Raw genomic sequence first — 24,839 nt, 5'->3', positions numbered from 1 at the left:
GGCACCAGAGGGAGCCTAGAAGAACTGGTCTTCTCCTGCTGAGCTGGGCCAGGCTCCTGGGATGGAGGGAGCTCATGGCAACCCAGCAGCGCTGCAGAGAGACAGCTCTGCCCAGGAGCAGCTCCTCTGCCAAGCACACAGGGCTGGGGACACTGCCTGTAGGCACCGAGGGGAGACCTGTGAGGCTGAGAGAGCTGATGGATGCTGAGAGCTCACTGGAGGAGAAATCTGCACAGCCTCTCCCTGGTATGTCTGTGGGTGCAGGGCAATGCAGGTTCTGTTCCTGGAGGGATCTCCTAAAGCTGGGATATGGGGCAGTGTGTGGGGTCTGTCAGGAGGACAGGATCATCATTGGATCAGTAAGTGCTGCCTGGAAGGGATGCCCTTGTGCCCTATCAGTTGGACAGGGCAGGACAGCTGTCTTCTCCTTTGCATGGAAGCAGAGGTGTGAAGCAGCATGTGCACCCAAGGGTGCCCGGGCTGTCCTTGTGAACAGGGTCCCTGCACCTCAGGAGCTTTGTGCTGGGGCAGGGACTCTGCTGCTGCCAGGGTCAGCACTCAGCCTGCCTGCTGGGCTTCCAGCAGCATCACCCCAGAGTGGCAAGTGACCCATGGAAGGACAGTGTAGGGTCCTTCTGCTGTCAGTGTGCTGCGTAGGACAGGTTTGCTCCCAGCTCCAGCTGATCCCTGGGAACTTCCCAGAGACTTTTCAAGAACACCAAGGATGCATGTTCCACTCCAGGTAAAGAGTCTTTACTTTGAATTTTTGGCTCTTGTTTGCTGGGAGGGAAGTGGGACCTGAGCTTTTCTTGGTCATTAGGACTTGTCAGAGCATCTCCTGAGCCCTGAACACACAGAGGTTCCCTGGGGCTGTGCCCTGATGCCGGGAGGGGTCTGCAGAGCAGAGCTGAGCACAGGGCAGGATGGATGAGTTCTGAGAGCACAGAGCAGGAGGTGACGTGGGGAAAGAGAAGCAGCTGCAGGGACAGTTCCAGGCAGCAGAGACATTGTCAGGGAGGGAGAAGGAGCTGCTCCCAGAAATGCCCTGGCTGTGGGGATTTGGGACCTCCCTGATATCCCCTGCAGTTTTGACACACAGCTATCCCCTGGTTTCTACCACTCAGCACAGACTCGGCACCCAGACTTCCAGGGTTTCAGACTGAGTTCCTTTCTGTCTGTCTTTCCCTGACTCTCCAGTTATGAGTTAGCCCAGGCTAACTCAGCTCACCAGTGCTGGCTGCTTGGGGAGGTTAACTCTGGACTGGCCTTAACCAGGACACTGGCCTTGAGGCAGCTGGTGTTTGCTCTGTGGGACCTGCAGAGAGCTTCTGGCTGCTCCTTGCAGCAGCCACCCCTGCAGCCCCCCTCTTCTTTACCAGTACCCAGCTCCACAAAGCTACGACAGGCTCTGAGCCCCAAGTCCAGCTTGAAACCCCGACGTACAGGACTCCAGTCTCTCTTCTGAGCCCCAGGACTGGCCCCATGAGCTGGGTTTCAAGCCCCCGACACGCCAGACTTGGGCTCTGCTGTAAGCCTGCACATGTAGGGCCCATTTCTGCCTCCCATGGGGGTGCCCTGACACTATGGGCCTGATCCCAGGCCCACCACACACAGCCACTGCGCCCACCCCACGAAGCACAGGTGAGGTCTAAGCCTGGCCCAAGGCTCCTGGGCCAGGCCTAAGGCAGAGTGGGAGCTGAGCCAGAAGCCCCCTGTGGCCACTCTCAAGGCCCCAGCAGCCTGGAGCTCACACCCTGACACCATTACCATTGTTGTGGTCGTTGTGGGGACACCACGTTGGTCCTTGTCCTCCCCTCCTGACCCCGGGCCAGAGCTTGGTGCAGCAGGTTTCTCCCAAAGACCCCTCCCCACTAAGCTTCTCCCCTCCTCCCTGAGAGCGCAGCTCAGAGCAGCCCAGGCCCCTCAGCCCCAGCGCAGCCCACGGCTGCCAGCCCCCAGATCAGACCCAACGATAGAGGAGCCATGTTTAGTTTATTGGCAGGCTGTGCTGTCCTGGGGCAGGCGGCCCCCGCTTCCTGGGGACCGCCTGCCGCCTCCCCGGCACAGGTCCATCGACGGCTGGAAGGGTCCTGCGCGGGAGGGTGCGGACGCTGCGCTTACGGTGCCCTCCTCCTGCGCCGCCGCCTCATCCTTTGCTTGCGGGTGCGGCGGCGTAGGACAGAGCGGCCACCTGGGGAAGAGGGAGTCTGTGAGTCCCCTGCCCCGCTCCCTGCTGCGCGGCCGCCCTTCCATCGCCCACTGCCCACAGCCCCAGGACGTCCCACGGCGCCTGGGGACAGGCCCCCGTTTCCATCGCCTACCTCGGCGTCGCCGCCTGCGGCTGGCAGCTGGCTGCCTCCGCCTTCTCCGGCTGAGTGTCTGCCCGGAGCGCCTGGAGCGGGGTCTCTGCCGTCGTCTGCTCCGGCTCCGGCTCCGGCTGTGGCTGTGGCTGCGGCTGCGGCGGTACCTGGCCATGGCTCCTGCTGCCACGGCTGGTCTTGGGCTTCTGGCAGCCCCACGGCCACGATGCCCCGATCTGTAGTAGGGGTGAGTGTGACGTGTGATGACGTCACAGTGTCGAGGGGTGACAGTGCAAGGGGGCAGCCAACCACTTGCCACCCCGTGGGCAACGTCATCTCCTGGTGTTGCCCGGCAGACCAAGAGGAGCCGGCACTGGCCATCAAAATACCCCCAGCCCCTTGCCTGAGGAGCTGAGGGTCAGCCAGGGGCTGAATTCATTCGAATTTCTAAGAAAAGACAGGGTCATGCACATTATTTCCAGGAAGTCATTCACATTCACTCCTCCCAGATAGAGCACACTCGGGGACACTTAGGGGGTCTTCTGGTGGTCTTCAGCACATGTTCTTTATGGTTTTCTCCATAGTTTCTAAAACACATTCCTGCACAAACTCATTAATAACCCTTTATAGCTGATAATTGGTCGTTGGTCTCATTTATGACTCCCCTGTCTTCTTTATCTTCAAGACTGATACACTGTTTGGGTTAAATTCTGTAGCTGCTCTCACAAAAGAGCTCACACGGCTACAGCCATATTCTACTAACATCCAAACCAGATCTATTCTCAAAACACACAAATTTTGCTTATATTAAAGTGATATTAATTAATCGTCTCCTAAGCTACATCTCTTATGAATCTACTCAGCATTACTGCATTTCATTGAATCAGTATTTGAGAGGATTCCTTCCACCTTTCAGGTGAGGACATTCCCACTTGGCTGCTCCAATGCTGGGATATGGAGGCCAGTAGCCTGGAATCATCCGACAGGGAGGCCAAGCAGCTGGGATCCCTGGATAAGGAAGGAGGAACTGACAAGGCAACTGGGAAAAAGTCAAAATCTCTTCAGCTTTTGGAGGAGACTCACTTCAAGTGTGAGGGAAAGGCATCCCTTTGGTGAAGATCTTCTACATCAGCCAATCCAATGCCGTGGAGAAAGCGATCCAGTACCTGAGACAATGAGCTGTGCCAGAGATGCTTTATTACAACCCAGACAAGGCGCAGTTTCCCACCCATCCTGATGAAGCCCAATGGACCCAAGCCACGGGGTGTAAGGGTGCACAAAGCCACCATGTCTGTACACCAAGTCACTGTCAAGAACAGACTGTAAAGCCAAGCAGCACCAGCATGGAATGAACTGGCAGTCGGACTCCAACAACAGGAAAACAGTCTTGCTCCTTCCCTCGCCTCACCAGTGGAGAAACTGGTCCAGCAACTCCAAAGACAACCTGCCCTACTCCTCACCTCTCCAGAGCAGTATCCCAGCTCCAAGGAGAAGGCATCCCTATGCTCTAGAGAGAGACTAGAGAAGGTATATGCCACAAGTCATGCAGGGTTTGTACCCGTGTGACAACAAACACACCCCTCCCCAAAACCCCACAACAAACCCCAGGTGAAGAGGAGAGAATGGCGCTTCCAGCCAGCTTGGTCTGGTTTTGCTGCCAGATGAAACCAGAGGTACCCAAGAGGTGCCTTGGTCAAGTTCTCTAGGGCATGTGGTGGAAGCCATCCCTTCTGTAGGAGGCCACGCAGGTGCTGGCGGAACGGCTCGAGTCCCAGTGGGAGCAGCGACGGGTTCTGTCGGAGCACCAGCTGCAGGAGCTGGACCAGCGGCAGCGGGTGGCAGAGACCCGCCAGCTGCAGCGCTGGAAGGAGGCTGAGCTCCACCAGACACAGGCGCTGCTGCAGCAGGAGTGCAGCACTGCCACTCGCCGGGCTCGCCACCTGCAGCAGGCCCTGGCTGAGGAGATGGTGAGGCCCATCAGGGGCAGGAGGGAGGCCCTCAGCAAGCTGCGGGATGTCGTCAGCCAGCTCCCGTGGGAGAGGGATGGCAACCAGCCCGCCCGTATCCGCATCCTCCAGAACCAGCTGCGGCTGGAGAGGGAACTCTTCCTGTTCTTCCTGCAGCGCTTCGAGGGTGAGCTGCCCACCTCCCCTGGTGTGGCCCAGCCCGAGGACCCTTCTGGGCAGCAGGGAGATGCGGAGAAGCAGAGCTCCTGCTCCTCTGGCAGAAAGGAGCCCCAGGCCCTGGCAGCACCACAGAAGAGTCTGCTGGAAAGCCAGAACCCTGGACACCTCACAACAGGCAAGGCTGTGGCAGATGCTCAGCTCCACGTGCCAGAGGGGGAGGAACTGGTGCTGCCTGGCAGCATACGCAGCCGTCTACTGGAGAAGAAGAGCTGCCTGCAGCGACTTCTCCAAGACCTGGAGAAGGAAGGGAGTGACATGGAGATGAAGACTATCCAGCTGAGAAAGGATGGCTTTCCAGAAGCAGGCAAGTAGGTAGAGAAGCTGCAGCAGACAAGGGCTAAAGTCGCTGCCCTTGCCATGAAGCTGGCTGAAAAGTCCAGGCACCTGGAGCAGACCATGGATCACCTGGGCAATACTCCAGTGCCACGGCCCATCCACAGCTCTGCTGAGGAACTCTGCATGGCACCGGTTCCTCAGCAGCAGGATGGAGAAATGGGAGAGCTTGGACAACTCACATCAGTGTCAGGGGAGCCAGACTCTGCCACCCAAGGAAACATCTGTGTTCCCACCCAGCCTGAAGAGGCCCAGTGGAAACTGGAAGCTGAGAGAGAAGTGGCAGAAAGGAGCCCACAGCTGCAGAAGGAGCCAAAGGGGACAATGTTCTTGCTCCCGAGGAAAGGCAGGCGTTTGTGGAGGTCTGAGGCTGAGCTACTCAGGCAATACAGAAAAATCCTGCAGGGCTTTCAAGCCTGCTTGGTTGCCCTGAATGTCCTGTTGGGCATGCAAAATGGACACCAGAAGCTGTACCAGAAATGGGAACAGCTGGAAAGATCCAGCTGTATCAATTCCAGGCAGCACCAGGCTCCCCGTGACAAGGAGTCCATCCTCCTGGAGCCCATGAGAAAACAACCGTTCAAGCTTCGAGCCTTCATAGCTCAATACAGCTACGACCCTTTCCAGGGTCCCAACCAGCAGCCTGAGCTGGAGCTTCCTCTTGTTGCTGGACAGTATGTTTACATCTATGGAGATGTGGATGAAGACGGGTGGTATGTGGGCGAGCTGACAGACGGCACCAGAGGATTCGTCCCCTCCAACCTTGTTGAAGAAGTCTCCGATGAGGCACCACCTGATGACAGTGGAGACTCTTCAGACGACAGTGACTGGTCCTTTCTTCCAATGCCTTCTCCATAAAGCTTTTCTTGACAATCTCTGTGTAATCTCAGTCTTGCCCCACTGTGTATGTGAACAGAAAAAGATCTGTCATCACACATGGCACTGCTTCAGAAAAAGGCTTTCTAGGATGCTGAGTCAGAAAAAGAAATTGGACGGGAAAAGGAACAGTGGGGCAAAGAGGAGGAGAAGGGAGAGGAAGAGAACACAGAGGAAGCACTATGCTGACAGAAAGAGAAAGTATCAGAAGAGTGGAGGAAAGGAAGAGAGGGAGAAAGAGAGGGAGAGAAGGAAAGGAAAGGGAAAGGGACAAGGGCAGGAAGGGGGAGAGAGAAATTTCATTTCTGGTGAAAAATAATCAATGAATCTCAGAAAAGAACCCCTCAGAAAAAAAAAATCCCTCAACAAGTTCTCATATTTGGAAGGGGTAAACTGGTGTGTCCAAAGAAAGAGAAACATGATCCAAATCCCAGAAACACTTTCAGTATTGATTCTTGGGACTATTGGGCAAAGGCCTAAAGTGAAGTGATATCTTCTGTGAGCCAGTCCATGAGAACATAACTGAAAGGAGCTTCAGAGGGATGAGAAAACACTCAAGGCAATGGCAGAGCTTATTCTTTTCTTCCACTGGACCAGCTGGGCAGTGACACCACCCGCATCAGGACATCTCAGAATCACAGAATCACAAGGTTCAAAAGACTTTTAGGATCATCGAGTCCAACTATTCCCATCCTGTGCTAAACTATATTCCTAAGTACCTGTTCTCCCCTTTTTTGAAACACATCCAGGGATGGTGACTCAACCCCCTCCCTGGGCAGCCTGTTCCAGGCCCCAACAACTCTTTCAGTGGAAATATTTTTCCTAACATCTAATCTGAACCTGCCCTGGCAGAGCTTTGTGCCCTTTCCCCTTGTCCTATCTCCTGTCACTTGCAATTTTAGCATAGAAGGCAGTTGGTAAACTCATGCTGACTCTTCCTAATCCCTTTCTGCCCCCAGCTTTCATCACGAATCTCCTGAAGGACAATGCTCCAAACCCCTGGGGATGGTGGGCTTCCTTTCTCTGTGCCAACACACTTGCAAATCTTTGCATAGTGTTTTTACTTTCTCATTTGAACACCCAGAAAGCACTGAGCAGATTAAAGAGCAGTTTGCCACTTAGTCCAACACTTTCTCTTCATGGATCTTCCTGTTGTCAGTGTTGGTCAGTGCGTAACCAGCTCAGGAGGAAATATTTCTGTCTACTGCTGAAGGGAAACTCTGGCAGAAAATTGATTTACTCAACATCACACCTCAGTCTGTTGTCAAGGCGGGAGCAGAACTCGGGCCATGCTCCCTCCTGGTCACATACTCATCCCCAAATTCATCACATGACAGCTATTGCCAAGAGCATACTCTTCCATTCCAACCTGTGAGACAAATAAATACTTCTTCCATCCCGTGACCTCAGCCTGAAGTTTCATTTACATTATAAACACACGTGTCTGATTTACAAACCAAAAAGCGACACAAGGGCAAAGTGAGGTAACTGAACTGCAACATGCACTTGGCTCTGGAATTAGGCATTACTGGGACCACCAGCTCCCTGGGGTTGGTGAAAAGAAAGCATGTACACAATTGCAAAAGCACAAAGAAAATTGGTTTTGTTGGAAATGGGAAGTGAAAAATATCTTATTCAGGGTTTTAATAGGAAAACGCCCAGCAGGGTGATGTCCTGATGCTCCAGGGAAGATAAAGCAAGGGCAGGATGTGATTGTGGGGTGGGTTTCACGTCTCCTCTCTGTTTTGTAAGAGCCTGTGGAAGGATGTGTTACACAGCAGGACTGCTGCCACGTGAGACCTGAGGTTAGGAAAGGTGCTGCGCTTCAGCGTGACTCCCTGAGTTATGTCTGCAGCAGATACAGACAGATTTGCTCTCTCCGGGGTGGTGGGAAAGAGGCCTGCAAGTGGATCCCGGCTGCTCCTCGGGGTGGCAGTCAGCAGGTGCTTCCCTTTAAATGCTTCTATCCCCCACCCGCTTATTCAAGTTCATGTGGATCCCAGAGATCTCACAAAAACAACCCCCCAAAATGCCCAGAAAATGCTCCCCTCTGTTCTCCACTCCCCAGGGGTGTCAGGTTGGCACTACACACGATGGTCAGAGCACCACGGCTGCCCGGCAGCCCCTGCCCCAGGCCTGCAGCTCCCAGCATTCCCCATGGCAGGCCTTCCCGCGGCCTGACCCTTGCAGGGACACCGTGCCCTGGCCCACTCCCGCAGGGCTCATGGCAGCAGCCCTGGAGCCACAGGGAGAGCTGGGACATGGGACTGGAGGAAGGAAAATGCTGCTGAGGGGCTGGCAGAGGGAACGAGTGGGAAAGAGACAGAGGGGCAGGGGAAAGCGGGGTGCAGGAAGAAACCGCCTGTGAACCAGCAGCCCCGAGGCTGCGAGAGAGGAGCAGAAGGGCCGGGAGGAGGGCAGAGGGATGGGGTGATACAGGCAGAGTGAGGGAGCGGCACAGGGGGCAGCGAGAGAGAAAAGGGGGAAGAGAGCTGAGTGAGAGGCACGTGGGCCGGGGAGCAGGCCAGAGGCACAGAGGGGAAGGGGTGAGTGCAAAACTCCCCTCACATCCCAACCACTCAAATCCTTTCTGTTCTCCAGAGAAAGGTCAATCCATCCAGTAATATTATGTATCATCCCACTAATGAAGGAAGGAGTTTGTGGTGTGAGGGATACTTTGTGTTCCTGAGACAGTCAGTGTCTGTCACTGGTTGGTCGGTGAAGGTTAACAGCAGCCAAAGTCCAGCATCTGGCAGTCAGCACTGAATGGTTCTTGGCTTTGCTGAGGAAAACGTTGTTGCATTATTGCCAGACTGGGTTCTGGCTGAGAAGGGGGGGCTACAGAAGCTCTCTGCAAGCCACAGGGAGTAAACATCGGCTGACTGAGGGCAAGAGTTGCTGCTGACCAAGGCCCAGCCCATCGCTATTGTCACAGTGCCTCTGGGAATCACATTTAGTAGAAAAAAACCCCACAAGCAGCTGCTTTTTGCCCCCAGAGAAGGGAGTGAGAAGATGTGAGGAGCTGTGCAAGCACCAAGGCCAGGGAAGGGGGGGGGAGGAGGCTGTCGCAGGTGGGACAGAGGGATGCACTTCACTCTTAAGGGAGAGGCAATAATATGTTTATGGATATAAAACAAAAGTCTGTAACGGTGTTTGGTAATAAACGTGACAGTGATTAAGATTCCATGGTAAGGTAATCGTGATTAGTTAGTGCACAGAGAACAGGGTCAGATGAATCTATCAGCGAGACCCTCCCGTTGAGTCACGAGGTTCAGAAAGACTCCCCTTGCTTTCTAAACTCCTGCTCAGAGAGGAGAGCCCAGGTGCGGCTGGATTCAGTCTCAGTGCCAGACTTGGTCAACGGTTTATGTCTAAAGGATTATGTGTACAATCAATCCTTTCTATTTCTTAGCCAAGATCACAAATGTTAGTGCACTTATTCCCAGCTCACTTACCCAGGATCTGTTGCAGATCTGTCACGGCAAGGATTCTCTCGACCTCGAGGAGTCACCTTGAGAGGCGTCCCTTTCAAGGGGAGATCCTGACGTGCAGCCCGCTGTCGTCTCAGGAGAGCTCAAAGGGCTCTTGGACCGCTCACTATTTATGGAGTAAGATGATTGGCTCATAGTCATATTTACATACCACCCGTATATGCCAGTGGACACTGACCAGTGTTTGGTGTGCACATGAGCATAGATAACCCTTGGCTATTGTGTTGTTACCTGTCTTCCTGAACTGTGAGACAGATGCAGAAATCACAATCAGCACCAATGGTTACCAATCAATCCATATAAACAGGAAAAAGTCAGGAAAACATGGGGGGCAATGGGGGAAGCATACCGTCACATCTGCCCAGCCAGTTTGTAACCCAGCTGAGGCTCCACCTGCCTAGGCCAGTGGCAGCCAGTTTCTCAATCAGAATGCAGACAGATGATTTTTCATGCACAGAACTGGGAAATAGGGGAAACCAGCAGGTGCTTTTTTATATATTACTTTTTAATTTTAGCTCTTCTAAAGGCATACAGGAGGAAAGAGACACAAGGAACTTCTGCTGTTATTCAGTGTTAGCTGCATTAAGAATCTGGCTCTTTGCCTCTAAAAAAAGCAGTCTCAGATTAGTATTATTCTAAAATAATTCAATTTAAAGGAGCAGCAGAATGCTGGATCTACTTTTACTGCATGACTAGCGTTTTTCAGAGTAGCTCATAGGAAATCATAATCATCAGGGGAATCAGGATAGATTATTTTGTCAGTCTGGCTGCCTGAACATCCAGCCTGGAGGTTTGCGCACAGCCTGTAACTGGAAGTTCTTGAAGAGCTGTGGCATCCTGGGAGGGTCTGAAGAGGAGGAATGCTGACGTCCTTGTTCGGCAGAGTCTCTGGATCCCATAAGGCAACAGAGCCCAGAGTTCCAGAACTGAACCACAGGCAGAATGAGCTCCATGCACTGAAGTACAGGGACTGAGGGTGTTCCAGAAGTGAGAGGTGCTGAAGCTGGATGGGCGATACTCTTTTGATGGAATGATAGGTGTATTTGTAAAGGGAGCAGCAGAGACTTTTCTGGAACATCCTGTATGGTACTCTGTGGAACTCACAGTAGAAGCAGTGCCGTAGGATAGTAGTGCATCACATGGAATTGAAATGTACGCAAGCAGACTGATAGATCTTCACAAGTATTGTCTGTCAGTGAAGAATCATGGTGGAAGGGCAATTCTCCTACCAACCTTTTCCAGGTGACAGTGCTTGATTCAGCCCTAGTCACCACCTGCTTTATTTAGCGGGTGTAAAATTGCTGCTCTCAAGGTATGTGAACGGTGAAACATAAAAGAGCATCAGAAACAAAAATGGAAACTAAAGCCATGCAAATTCACACGTGACCTGAAAGCAGTACTTGAAGAGTGAGGACACTGAGACTGGAATGAACTGGAACTGTTTAAAACTCCCTTTTGCCCGGAGCACACATCTCAGGGGTTTGCTGCATTCGGGCTGAGAGGCAGCAGAGCCCAAGGAGCCAGGCTGATGCCTGTCTCAGAAACACTTCCCATGCTGATGTCCATGGCCCTCAGAGCAAGGCCTCCAGTGAAGCGCTGGCTTCTGCCTGCCAGCCCTGGCTGGGCGTACTGGGCCTGATAGCCCTGGCCCAGCCCTTGCAGAAGGAGTGTTCAGCTCTGCCCCTGCCCGGCAGCAGCCTGGATCTGTCAGGCAGCTCCTGACAGGAATCTCTCCTGGCTGCCTGGATCCTGCCCATGCAGGGAGCTCCAGCAGGCAGCAGAAGCCCCTGCGCTTGGCCAAGGGCCCTGCTGCCTCACAGGGACCCCAGCCTTCAGCTCAGCTTGGTCGCAGCTGGAGCAGAGACTGGGCCTGGCCAGACCCCCATGGCCGCCCAGTAGCCCCATGACCCAGGCCTACAGTTCCCACAATGCCCCGGGAACCACCATGGCCGCCCAGCAGCCTCTGCTCTCTGACTCCCACCATGCCCAGGAACTATTATGGCCACCCAGCAGCCTCTGGCCCACAGCTCCCATCACGCAGCGGGGCCGCTGCTTCCTGCAGTGGGACCGTTAAGAGACACTGTCCCCCAGGCCGGCCCTGCCCCCGCAGGCCCCATGGCTGCCTCCCCAGGGCTGCCCCTGCCCAAGAGGGACAGCAGATAGACAGAGGGACGGCCAGAGAGCAGGACGCGGGGACAAAGAGAGAGAAGAGGCGGAGGGGAGGAGAAAGGATTGACAGGAAGCAGAGAAGGGCAGGGAGCAGGAGAGAAACGTCTGGAGAGAGGGAAACAGAGCAACAGGCTGCAGGACAGACAGACAGGGACCAGGAGGGACAGACAGGCAGTCAGGGAGAGACAACATCAGCCAGTGTCTCTGGGCCAGAGAGGGGAGGAGTGAAAGAAGAAGACCAGGCAGCAGAGACAGAGAGGGAAAGAGACAGTTCCTGGTGGGCTGCAGGCTGGGAGGGAGGAATCACAAACTGGGGGCAAGGGTCTGGACAGAGCACTGTGGGGGAGATGAAAACCAGCATTGATGGGCAACTGCCCCAATTCCTGAGCTCTGGTGTGATCTTTGAAATGTCCTGTGTGCTGGAGAGCTGCTGCAGGGAGTGACAGCGACTGCAGAGCAACGCTGAGATCCGCCGAACAGAGGTGGTGACAGTGGCTGCAGAGCAGCCCAGGTGAACCAGTTCTCTTGACTGTCAAAGCTGACACCCCTAAATGTGGTAATCCCAAGAAAGGGGCACATGCACATGTCGATTGTGTTCACCTCTCCAAATCATGTTACTCGTCACCCCTGGGAGGGAACACCTAAGCCTGGGCTATAAAGGACAGTGAGGAAGTTACGCCTGGGGTAACTGCTACCAAATTCCACAGCGTTCAAAATTCTGCTGTTTCAAGCAAATCCACAAGATGAGCTTGTCCAGCTGAGCCTTGTCTCTTTTGGGAAACTTGTGCTGGTGACCTGAATTGAAAATGGCTGTGTGATCCCAGAAACCTCAAGGCTTGCCCCAGGGCAAGCCATGGTATCTATAAAGTAGAATCGTCCACTTAACAGGGACAGAAATGGGGGAAAGCAAGGCTTTTCAGGAGGCAGTGTGAGTTCTTCTTTGCTTAAGCTCTGCGTAAGTCGTGTCAGAGAGAGATCCAGCAGCAGCATGGCTTTGTTTCTACATGCTGTATTGGTAACGCAGGGAAGAGATCCCTGGGTTTCTATCTGAAAGTTTGGAATTCTGGCCTAAGAAACGTTGGTTTAGGAAATAATTTTTTGGTACCAAGATGAGTTTCACTTCTTGCAAGAAAGTTTTTCTCTGTTGTCCCTTTGGAAGCATCTTAAAGAACTGGAGTAAATCTGGAGGGATGCCCCTGCCTAGGGATAGATTAAAATGGTATTGTAATGTGTGGTGTCCCCAGTATCACTTGGTCAGTGGTGAAAATGGCCAGAAAATGGGACCTTGAAATATCCTACTCTATTTCAGGTGCTGTTGTTTTGTCCCAGAAATGAGAACTGGACAGAGAGCGCATATGCGGGCTTGCTCTTGGCATTGCAAAGTGATTTGGATATTAGACAGAGATATGGATGGATTTGGAATACCAGAAGAGAACCTATACTTGAAGTGAGGAAAAAAATAAAAGGAAAAGGTCTGTTTGTGTTGTGCTGCTCGTAAGCTCAGAAAGGAGGGGGTGTGTTGTGAGGATTCTAAGATGAAAACCGAGTGTGTTTGTTGTAGTGACTGCAAGATGAGAAACACTGAAGCATCAGAGTAAACTACTTTGGAAAAGAAGGATTATTGCAACTTCCAGTGTCTTTAGAACTAGACTGGCTTTTGTTTTGGATATGGGGTATTTTACTCACATGAAAGCAGCTGATCTCAGTAAAAGAATATTCCTGTTTCTAAGAAGAGGATAAAGTAGGCAATATAACGGTTGTGTTTGGCTTCAGACTGTTGATTGTTCCAGAAAGGGTGATACTGAATACAGCTGTGTTCTTAGGCATGATTGCTGCTAAGTACCAACCATACCAGCAACCAGGGCAATGAAAATCCTGCCCAGGAACTTCCCATCTGGTTTGAAAATACCTGTGTGTGTGTATCTGCATGCTTGACTTTGTAGCTGTGAATAATCCTTCTGAGCTTAGGGCAACAGTTCATACCCATAAAATCATTTGCATGTAGAGCTCCAGCAGTGAGGCCAGAGTTGCAGACTGGGGCAGATGGAACGCACAGAGAGAGATTTAATATCGAGGACAGAATGAGCTCCTGCTGATGGGATTCAGTAGCTTTAGTCCATTAATGACTATTTGATTGTTCAGGACATTTTTCCCCCTGCTACCTACTTTCTACCCAGACTGGGAACTCACAGATGGGTTTTGTATGTAGGAAAGGTTCTGTTGACTATCAGAATTAGTAATCCTTTTTTTTTTTCATTTTACAATGAGGTGTTTTTTGGTAAATGACACCACTTTAGATTTAAATGTACAAAATTATGGACAAGTTGGTGTGTCAAAGTAATGAAAGGGAAAGCAGAATGGCAAAGGGCTCCAGAGATGCTGTTACCTGACAACTGACAAATTATTTGGCATTGAAGTACTTTAAAATGCTTTTAAATCCTGTGTTTCTGGACACTGGAGTTGGTGTAACTTTCATCCCCACCAGTCAATCCTGAGGCCCACATCCCCTAGTAGGACTTTGCTTAGGAGGGACCTTCCTTTCCTAGCAGTAGGAATATATTTCCCAGTCAGTCTCTGATCTCTGTTCTGCATTGGTGCCTGCTGGGCTTGCAGTGAGGATCAGTCACTCTGCTGCCCAGCATGGCAGCCGTCCTGCTTGTCATAAACTGCAGCTGGGATTCTGGGAGGCAAATCTGTTCCTGGTTTCCCAGACTGGGACTTGAGACAGCGCTTGTGTGTTTTGGTAGGAGAGTGTTTCCTGTGATCCAAAGCCCAGTCTTTCCCATTGATTAACTAAGTGGTGTTCCTGGACTTTGAGGTTAATTTCCCTGTGAAAACCAGGAGTCTCTCAGTGCAGAAAGATCAGGCAAAGATTTAGGATGGGCCTTCTAGATAATGATGAAAATATCAAAAGCAGCTAAAGGACTTTGAGTGTTCCTAATCAATTTTACAATGTATTTGTTTAATAGATGTGCAAGTAACATTTATTGAAAAATTCAGCAAGAACAGCGTGCAGTGAGAACAGCCAAGTGGAAGAATGCTGAAGTCAGTCATGGTGGAAGGCATGACTGAAGGCTTCAATTTCTTTCTTCATTTCCTAGGAAGAAGAAAAGACAAACCAGCAGTCAGCATGAACAAGAGCTTCAGGACCCTGCTTATTTATTCATCACAGGAATAAAGAATCTGTCCATACATGCCAACTGTTAGCAATATTTAGCAAATACATGTGCTGCTACCACCACCTCCACGTCTTTCTTTACTTCCACGGATGTTAAACACGTGTATCTTTGGATCCTGTCAGCACGGACAAGAGAGACAGTGTGGATCTGTATCACGGGACCATGGCTCTGTATCAACAGTGCTTCCAACAGGTAGGAAGAGGAGACAGTTCCAGAAAAGCCCCAACTAAATGCTGGAAATGCTCCCTTCTGCACCCTGAATCATTACTTGTTAAAGACTTCTCTCTTCATACAAAGAGTTTGCTCCTGACTGACTTGCAGCATCACTCTGAATAGGAGGCTTGGGTTTTTTTTTTTGTTAAAGCTAAAGTAGGAAACAAAGAAATCAAGTCTCTCTTAATTTAAGCATTACAAGTGAAGTCACAAAACCTCACAAGCCCCAGGCAACAGAAACACGTCCCTTCCCATGCTAAGCCACATCCCTACGCTGGATGAGAGATGGGCCTGTTTGTCAGGAATGGCATCCCTGAATCCAAAGCATCCTCAAGGCTGCACAGTCAGAACAGAACGTCCGGTCTAACTCTTTGTCAGATGTGGAAGACAAGGGCCAAAGACCAGATCTTCCTCTTTTGCAAGGCAGGCTGAGAAGTAGAAGGAATTTGCTCTCTTCTCAGGCACAAGCAGCTCAAAACCAAATGGATTCAAGGATCTTGTATCTAAAGACTCAATATCCAACCTATCTAAATGGACTCAAGGCTGGGAACGCCTGACTGGCACCATGGGTGCCTCTGGACGATTTCTGCTGAGTTCTGACAAGTCAGAAGTCCTCTCTTAGAGGAAGGGATCAGAGAATGTGACTATTAAACCGTCAGAGGCAGAAATCTCCCCCTTGTCAAAATAAAGATGCTCACGACAAAGGTTGTGGGGAAGGACTCCTGACAGACTGAGGTTAACTGCTTGGAGATGGCTGTGGGGGTGGACCCACTGTCTTCCAGTTCAAGCCATTCCCTGCAGAAACTGCCAATGACTCTTTCCAAGTACAACAAGGGGTTTGCAATACGGAGAAATGGCCTCAGAGTGAAATGGAAAAGTCTTCTAACACAGGCAACTAAGCAGTGAAGAGTAACACCCTGCTAAGTGCCATGTCCAGAGCGCACACACACACAGGCGGGACTCACGCTCGCTTAACAGTGATACAAAGTGCTGTAAGACACAGGAAAGAATCACCTGCACTAGTTGGGTTGTGTCGAAGGAAGAAAGGAAGGAAGGAAGGAAGGAAGGAAGGAAGGAAGGAAGGAAGGGAGGGAGGGAGGGAGGGAGGGAGGGAGGGAGAGCAGTATTAGTAAAAAAACAATTGAGGTGGGCACTGAAACACGTTACCCGTATCTGAAGTGCACAATTGATTGGTTAAATTACAGCTGTACCCGAAGTATGTGTAAGATTTACACAGTCCTTCTCATTGTTTGAATTGTTTGGATTTTCTAGTCATCATTCTGCACTAGCACGAAATACATTTGTCAAGAGCCCTTGTTGTGTGCTACACTGTGCCTTTGCTGGCTGAAGTCCAAGATGCCAGAGACATAACCAAGCTCAGCAGGTCAGGTTTCTCTAGACAGCACAGCGACAGAGATTGAGAAAAAGAACTGACCCAACAGTAGTGGCAACAGGAAAACTTTTCAGCTGTTAGCTTATACAAGCTGCACATTAAAATGTCTGAAGATCAGCATAAACAGTTACCCTCTAAGATGGAGGAACTGCCTCTCTTCTCTTCTGGGCTTTTTATGCGGTGGCATTTCTTCAAAGGTTGATGGTGATCCTGGTAGGATATTTTCCAGAGATTAGCATAATAGCTGTTAACAAACCTCCATTTGTCTGGGGTGGAGCAAGTTTATCACTTTACAGACTCTCACCAACGGACAGACTAAACCGGCTCAGGCCTGAGGCTGTCATAGGCAGGACCTCACATCTGCTGGGCAAGCCGAGCCCCAGCGTATATAGTGCTAAACCACTCTGATCTCATGTACAAGTGTGCACTGCAATCCACAGGCAGTCAGGTTAAAACCCTAGGGTTAGAAATCATGGTAGCTCAAGCAGTATTTAGCTTAAACCACTTATACGTGTCTTGTGGGCCTGACATTCCTCAGACAGGCACTAGAAGCCTTCCCTTCTGCCCCTAGTTAAATGTTTTGAAAGAGCTACCTTGTACATTCAATCTTAGATCCATATTTACAACTGAGAAATAGGATGTTAGCTACTGCCACAAACAGGATGCTGAAGTAGAGAAGGCTGTTGTCGACTGCATATAGCGAGTCATTCACAGCTCCCATCCTGCACTTCAGTTTAGAATCCAGAACACAAACTGTGTGTGGTATTCCTGCAATGAAGGTGTGCCCCTGCCTGTTACACAGTGCTGCTGCCATTCCGCTGGAGAGGCTGGTGGATGGTGATGGCACAAATGAGCAGCTTTTGCTTTGGCAGAATGTTAAAGAAGTGAATGCTACTGTTGTACCTTGTTGGTGGTCCTTCCGTAGCGCAGACTCTGTGTGGGGAAATACTCTCTGCAAGGCCTGTAAAATCCTTGCGAGGGAGTTTTCAAGCAGCGGTTTGGCAATAGGGCATAGCGCTCGCCCAGGGGAAGCCAAAGCCCTCTGTGAAGCTGGAGTAATCTTCTGCATAGCCACAAAAAAATCCTCTGCTGTTATTTCAAGAGAAGCAACATCGATTGGCAGCTTCTCGTCACTTTCATAGATCTGAGGACAGTGGCGGCGCAAAGCACAGAGAGCAGCTTCAGCACATAAGGCTCGAATGTCAGCACCGCAATACCCTAAGAAACAAGACAAAAGCCAAATGGGACATCAGTCTCAGGCAGCACACCAGTCAAAGCCCAGGTTTCTGAAGTGCAATACTGAGAGACTTTGCCCGCAGCCAACAATTCACAGGTTAACAGAGCACTTCAAGAGGCACCGCGCTGCAGACAAGTTTTGTTACGTAGCTCGCAGCCTGGTCTCCCACACTTAGGAAGCAGTCTCCTCATCAGAACTTTGCTCCTGAGGAAGATGCCCCAAACCCATTCAACGTTCTCAGAGACACAAAAAGAATATTCACAAAAAGAAAAGAATCTCTTCCCTTCTCCCACGCCGTGCCAGGTGCCTCACTGCCACACTGTGCAGCAAGGTGCAAGAGCCTGGGTACTGCCTGGTAGAAGCTCAGATTCCTTCGGACTCAGCCACATGCAGAAGCTCACTTTGTTTTCAAACTTACCAACACATCTGTCAGCGAGCTCTTGCAGCAACATGCCTGGTGGCTTAGGCCTCCAATGTTGTGTGTGAATCTCAAAAATCTCCTTTCTAGCCTGGAAAGAAAATGGTTGTGGTTTGTCCTACGTTTTCTCTTAAAAAAAACCAACCAAACCAACCAACACAAAATGCCCCAGATCCTCACATGAAGACAAATAGAGGACAGTGTCTAGGTGGATACAGTACATAAACAAACAGGAACGTCTTTGGGAATGAAAACAAGTTCATTCACTCCGGCACCAGCCTTGGTAAAAGTTTCTCCTAGCAAAAAAGGAATGCTTGTGTGCACAACATTTCTTTGCTTTTCAAGATGTGAAAGCAGTAATTTATAGTTAATTAAGACATTTACTGCCAGAGTCACATATAATCACAGAGATCCAGTACCCGACCTTACTGCCAATGCAGCGTCACTGTTGTCCAAGTTGTCAATACTGATTTTCACCTGAACTGCTCTGCAATACCGCACTGTGACCCTGGTTCTGTTCTCAAGAAGGACTTTGTCACACCAACATGAAGGTTGAGTTTCAATTCTGACCTTTGTATCTGGCAAGCTGAAGAAGAACTCCCGATCAAAGCGTCCAGGTCTTCGTAAAGCAGGATCTACAGAATCCAGCCTGTTGGTGGCTCCGATTACCACCACCTCTCCTCTGCTGTCAAAGCCATCCATAAGGGCCAGAAGAGTTGTTACAACAGAGCTAAGGGAAAAAACAGAATTTCCAGTCACTGGTTTACAACATTTTCTGATATTCTACACAGTCTTCTCCAATGATGACTCAAAAAGAACAAGCTTTTGTCAGTGAGATGCTGGTTAGCTAAAGACTCACTGGAAGACATAAAGAAACTGATAAGCTAACACAGGCCTTGTGCTCCTATCAAGCTTAGGGAATTGATTTCAAAAATACTCTGTAATTTAGCAGCATTCAATTACTGGTTTGCAGGATCAATTCCCGTGTCACAGCGTTAAACAGGTTCTGGTCTTCTTTTCACAGAGGTCGAGAAGCTTCTATGTAGATGCAAAAAAGGCACTACCTATGAATCTGGTCTTGTTTGTCGGACCGCACAGGAGCAAGGCCGTCTATCTCATCAAAGAAAATGATTGAAGGTCGCATCTTGTAGGCCTAGAATGGAAACACAGGATCCTGACATCATAAAGCAAGCACTATTTTAAGGAGAAAAAAATCCTTAAACAGGGGTTTGTTTCGCATGGTTTTCCCATTTGCTCTATTTATCTTTCCCAATACACGTCAAGACCTCATGCCCTTAAATAACACAGTGCAAAAGGAAACACTGACAAAACACGAAAGAGCAGGGAGTTCTTCCTAAAAATACTGACCACAGAAGTTTACAGTTACCCCTCGGACAGAACACAGGGCACATTCCAACCTTACCTGATCAAACAATTCACGGAGCCGTCGTTCAGTTTCCCCTGCCCATTGACTCAGGCAGTCGGCACCTTTTCTCATAAAAAAGGCTATTCTCCTGCCACCTCGGCTATATTCGTTAGCCAGTGCATGAGCAACCAGTGTCTTCCCAGTTCCTGGTGGACCGTAGAACAGACAGCCTCTGCAATGAAAACAAAACACAACCCCACAAAACCCCCATTAAATTCACATATGACAACCCCCCTAATGGAAAAATACCTATTACAACCCCCATCCCTAAACTACACGCCTCTTCTCTCCTAACCAGAACTAGCGGCAACAGCTGAAGAGGGAGAAGGCAAAAAGAGATGGAAGTTCTGGGTTCCAACGCAATTTAACAAGGCAGGAAGTGCAACTGATAGAGAGGAGATCAGAGATGTACAAACCTTGAGAGCACATCATAGCATCCCAGAAGGACGCTTCCAAAACTGCCGACAAACTAGCAGGGCAGGTTACAGCACAGCACAGCCAAGCAAGAATAAACCTTAGCACAAAATCCCAGACTGGCAGAACTTGGGAATCACCAGTTCATTCTTCAGTGATATGCTAGAGAGACTGGCATAACTTGGGAATCACCAGTTCATTCTTCAGTGATACGCTAGAGAGACTGGCATAACTTGGGAATCACCAGTTCATTCTTCAGTGATAAGATAGAGAGACTGGCATAACTTGGGAATTACCAGTTCATTCTTCAGTGATACGCTGCATTGAAATGCTTGTCTTTGCAGAAGGCAAGATTTGACAGTGAAGCATTGCACTCTCCCCTCAAAAGCTCTAAGTTACTGGATTTGCTCTCCCAGACCATGCATTGCTGATGCTAAAAAAGGTGCAGGTCTAAGGCTGGGAGAGAAAACTGCATTTCCAGATAAATACAGTCATCAGTGAGAACAGCTGAAATGTTGCTGTTTCCAAAAGAATTTCAGTGCATAAAGAAGCCAAACCCTGGAAGACTTTCCTTCCGTTATTTGTAATACTTTCAAACCGACTGAAAGCAAAGAATTTGAAGTCCTATTTCACTGTAGCACAACTGAACTTTGCTGACCAAACACATACAAAGCTAACAATTACATCTCTACTTATTTCCTGACACAGAACTAATTTAGCAGCATAAAAAGTGGACAGGCTCTTATTTTACCCCAACCACAACCACCACTGCAACGCTGTGGCTGCAATTCTCAAAGTCATGCTCGATCACTTGCAACAAAAGACTCTTGAGAGAGAACACTGGACTTGCAAGCAATGAATTACAGTTGACTACTGGTATAGTATTCCTTCCTGCTTGTAAACCAATCAAGTTGGCTTGTACCTCGAACTCAAAACAAGAACACCCCAAGCCCGCCTTTTAAAGGCAAGGCACTGACAAAGGATGCCCTTGCTGCAGCTGGATTCTAGATTCTACCCATTTTAAATAAATTCTTTTTTACTACTGCTAAGAAAACCCACCAACACGGCTGAAGAGTTTGAAGCATGGAAACATATTGATAGCTCAGTTGAATACTCTCAGGAAAATGGGTTAATTAGAATGTACACAGTATCTGTTACCTTGGAGGCTGAATTTGGAATCTCTCAAAGACTTCAGGGTAAAGCAGCGGTAAAATGACCATCTCTTTTAAAGCTGAAATGTGGTCAGAAAGACCACCCACACCATCAAATCGTACCTAAAGAGAAAGTCAACAGAGCACATCTCATACATCACAGAAAGCTACGACCTTGACAAGGTTCCATCAGAAAGTCTGTGTCAGCACAAAGAGCTCTGGGCAGCTTTCAAATTGCTTGAGAGTAGAACTGTAAACCCCCTTTCCATTAGGGGGGTTACCCATAGGCAGCATGTGACTGGAAGCTTTCAGAAACACTGCAAACACCTCGCTGGCACGCTGATCTAGCATTACTTACTGAATGGCCTGTTTGCATTGGATCAACATCAGCCTGACTTGCTCCCCTTTTCCTTCGATCCTTCTTGAGGTTTAGTGGAAGACACCTGATTTGAACGAAGGAGAGGAAGAGGAAGGCATTTGTTAGCATGCAGCTAGAAGATTTTTACATTTATGATGACAGCAGGTGAACCCAGAAGACCACCTAAGTGAGATCAACCTCGTAAAGAGGTAAATATTTGTTCAAATTGGTTTACATTTAATGTCCAAGAGTAAACAAAGGAAAATGGTCACTCCAGACATGAAGCCAGGCTAACTGACAACTCTCAGCACTTATGAATATCCATGGTAGACCACACAACACACAGATGAATGCAAGCTGTGAACAAGGAGTTCCACAGATGCAGACTGTGAACTGACCATGACTTGGGTGATAGAAGAACCCCCCAAAGCACACTTTCAAGTACACACTAAGTAATATCAACATTTAAATGAATTCCATCTCAGAATTTCCTTTGAGATCTATTAGTTTCAGACGATTGTTCTCCTGATGAATCTCACTTCAAAGCCATTACACGATTTCCCTTGTGACAGGGAAATTTCATGTTTCTTAGGAAGGTAAAATGTTTAACTGTTTTGCAAAGAAATGGCATAAACAAATGATTCATGGTGTCCTCTCTCTCTCACACACATAGAAATGGAGTTTCACCTCATGTCATATATCCACTCTGTGGAAAGTCAAACCTTCTACACCGGTTTAAAAAGACAGTTTCCTGAACCCGTCCTTCTCTGTCTGCTCTTGAGGATGCTGAGCAAAGTGCTCCTCATATCTAGCAAGAGACAGCGTGCTCCATGCTCTCGCTGCTTGCAGGATCCAAACCCCCCTGTCATGACTGTGGTCATTTAGAATTTCTAATTTCATTTAGCCTTTTTCTTGGTGAAGGACAGTTTCCTACTCAAACATGAACTGATTCCAAAGAGAAGCCAAAATCAGTACTTGAGTGATTAAGTAAATCCACACAGGGTCTCCCTCTTCCTAAATTAGTTTTAAGAAAGTAACTGGTATCCTCCAAGCTTAAAAAGTCTGAGAGCAAAATGTTTTTTCAAAGGGACATTCTGGCTTCAAGTCAAGAAGGAGAGAATTTCAGTTACATCATCTCAGCCCCACCCTCCATAATGACCTCATTGAGGACAACAAATGCTGCATTTGAAATAATTAATGGCTAATAAAAAGTATGGCCTCCCCCCTCAATACTTGCTTTCCTTCTACCCTTGGACTACCACAGCAGTAATCCTAACGTTCATCTGTAATTCCCACCAATCCAAAACCTCTGGAAGCATTAGTCAGCAGTGTCACTGACAGCACTACTGAGAAATAAGGACCATCACCAAACATTCACGAACCTGTCAGTTCTTTGGCTGCAGGAGTCTTCTAGTCTTTGAGGACTTCCAAATGGGGACCTCTGACTGGCATCTGAAGAGCAGTCTGAAACTTTGCTCTTACTTTGCCTTGGTTCTGTTGAAAGCAAAGAGAAGTTGAGTGCCCGTATGCATTTTCATTCCAAAACCATCTCAAAGAAAGAAATCAGCTCTGAAGAGAAACCCTGCAGAGAGCCTACTTTTCAGTGGTGGTTGATAGTCCTCAACAGGTTTCCTCCTCTCTCGAAGGTGATAAAGCTTCTGAGCATCTTCTTCATCCTTCTCAACACTTTCTTCTGGCAGAACAACTGTACATTGAGATAAGACTGAACTTCTTAAGTACTCTTGTAAATTAAATTCAGAATGCACTACACAGAGGTTCTGTCCTTGCTGAGATGACTGGGTGGCTTCTCATCGGTCTTAGTAACAACAGTTCTGTCATCTTGTTTAGCTGAGGCTTGAGGCACAAAGGCTTCAGTTTCTCTGCTTTTCTGCTCCCCGTGTCCTTCCCCTTGCTCTGCTGGGAGAGCCCTGGAGGGGCCCAGGTGGCTGTTCCTCCTCCATTTGATTTGGGTGCCTGCCATTGCGTACCCATGCGCTCGTCTGGGCCTGTGCAGGTGGGGCTTGGATGGGCTGACAGCCCTGGGAGCAGCCCACTGGGGTCTTCTTTGGGCTCCCCCTCCTGCCACTGTGTCTCTGAGCTCCGCTGTGGGGGTGCAGGGTTGGTCCATCACAAAACCTAACACTGGTTGGCTCAACTACCACCACATCCTTTCCTGTCCTTAAGCATCCTCTTGCCTCGTTCTGTCCCATCCAGAAATCTCCTACAAGGATCGCTGGGCCGACTGCCCTCATCACAACCATCATTCCCACTAAACCTTCACATTTCCCCCCTCGCTCCAAGCATAAAGTCAATATGGCCTTTTACATTTTTACCAAATAACCTCATTGCTCATTTAATTGCCCACTGAGCTGTGGGGTGACAGCTCCTAATTACAGGCCTGGGCAGCAGCTTCCTCCAATCACCAGCTAAACACAGAAAGGAACACCACTCTCTTCTCCCCTGCTGATCTTCACACTCTGCAGGAGCTTTCCATACACACCTGGCAACCTGCCTTACTTCCTGAGAAGTCTCTCCCTGCTGCTCACAAGCAGGAAAACTGGCACGTTCCTGTTGTAGTGGGATTGCTCTTCCTCCTTCTGAGGAATAACTTCTCTTTGTATTCCCACCTGTGCACAGCCATCTGCTGCCTTTTATCTTGTAAGCTTTCTGGAGAAGCCTGATGATTATTTTCCTCTCTGAATACCTTTTCTGAGCTCACTGCAGTACAGCCCTGAAGTGCAGCCCTGACTATAGCTTGTAATGCCAATAGCAAGACGGATCATTGTTTTAAAGAGACTAAAAATGCCCAGCAGTTCAGCTTGTGTCAAGTGTTTAGGACAAGGCTTTTGGCTCGAGCATAGGAAAGAAAACTTAAACCAGAACTAACCCACACTCCCACCTTGCTCATCAGTTATTTCTTTGCCAGCTCTTGGCACTTCTTTCTTTCCCTTGGAGGTCCCATTGAGGTTCTCCTAAATAAGAAAAAAACAACCCCCAAACCAGAAAGATCAGTCACAGGCATGTAGAAAACCTGACGTGCGTATTTTATCGGGTGCCCCTGTAGTAACATCATCACCGTGCTCCATATAGACAAACGACTGAAGTAAGGTACAGGAGAAGAGAACAGGTACAGCACTGGCACCCAGGAGCAGTGACAAGAATTCCTGCTCTAAAATGGGACTTTGTACATGTGACACTTAAATACAAAGCCCAGTCTATCAATTAATCACAGATCAATAATCCAAGAACCCAGGCAAAACCTAGGAAAAACAATGTCTAGCAGATAAAACATGCATCTGGGCACTTGAGGGACGATGTCCTCGCTGATCCTTAGGGGTCTCTCCCACCTCAGGATCTTGTATCATTCTATGAAACTACCTGCAATTCTGCTTTCATTAAAAACAAAAAGGTAACTCAGATCTAAACTAAAACCTGTGAAAGCAGCCTATGAGGATGTTTCAAAAACAAAGTGCCCCTTATTCAAAAGGACAGGAGAACCTAAATTCATAGAGCAAAACTAAGATGTGAAGTGAAAACCCAAAACCTGAAACAGCTGTATGCAAAGAGCATGCATTCAAACTCACAAGGCAGTTCAGAAAGCGTAGTAGAAGACATGGATTTCAGCATAACACTGCTATTTCATATCTCTTGAAGAAGAGTCTTCCACCACCCACCCTTACGACTCTCTCTGTAGC

This window comes from Gallinula chloropus (assembly GCF_964237585.1).
Source record: "Gallinula chloropus genome assembly, chromosome: 29".
Lineage (NCBI taxonomy): Eukaryota > Metazoa > Chordata > Aves > Gruiformes > Rallidae > Gallinula > Gallinula chloropus.
The sequence above is the reverse complement of the archived record's forward strand: the minus strand, read 5'-3'. Positions refer to the sequence as shown.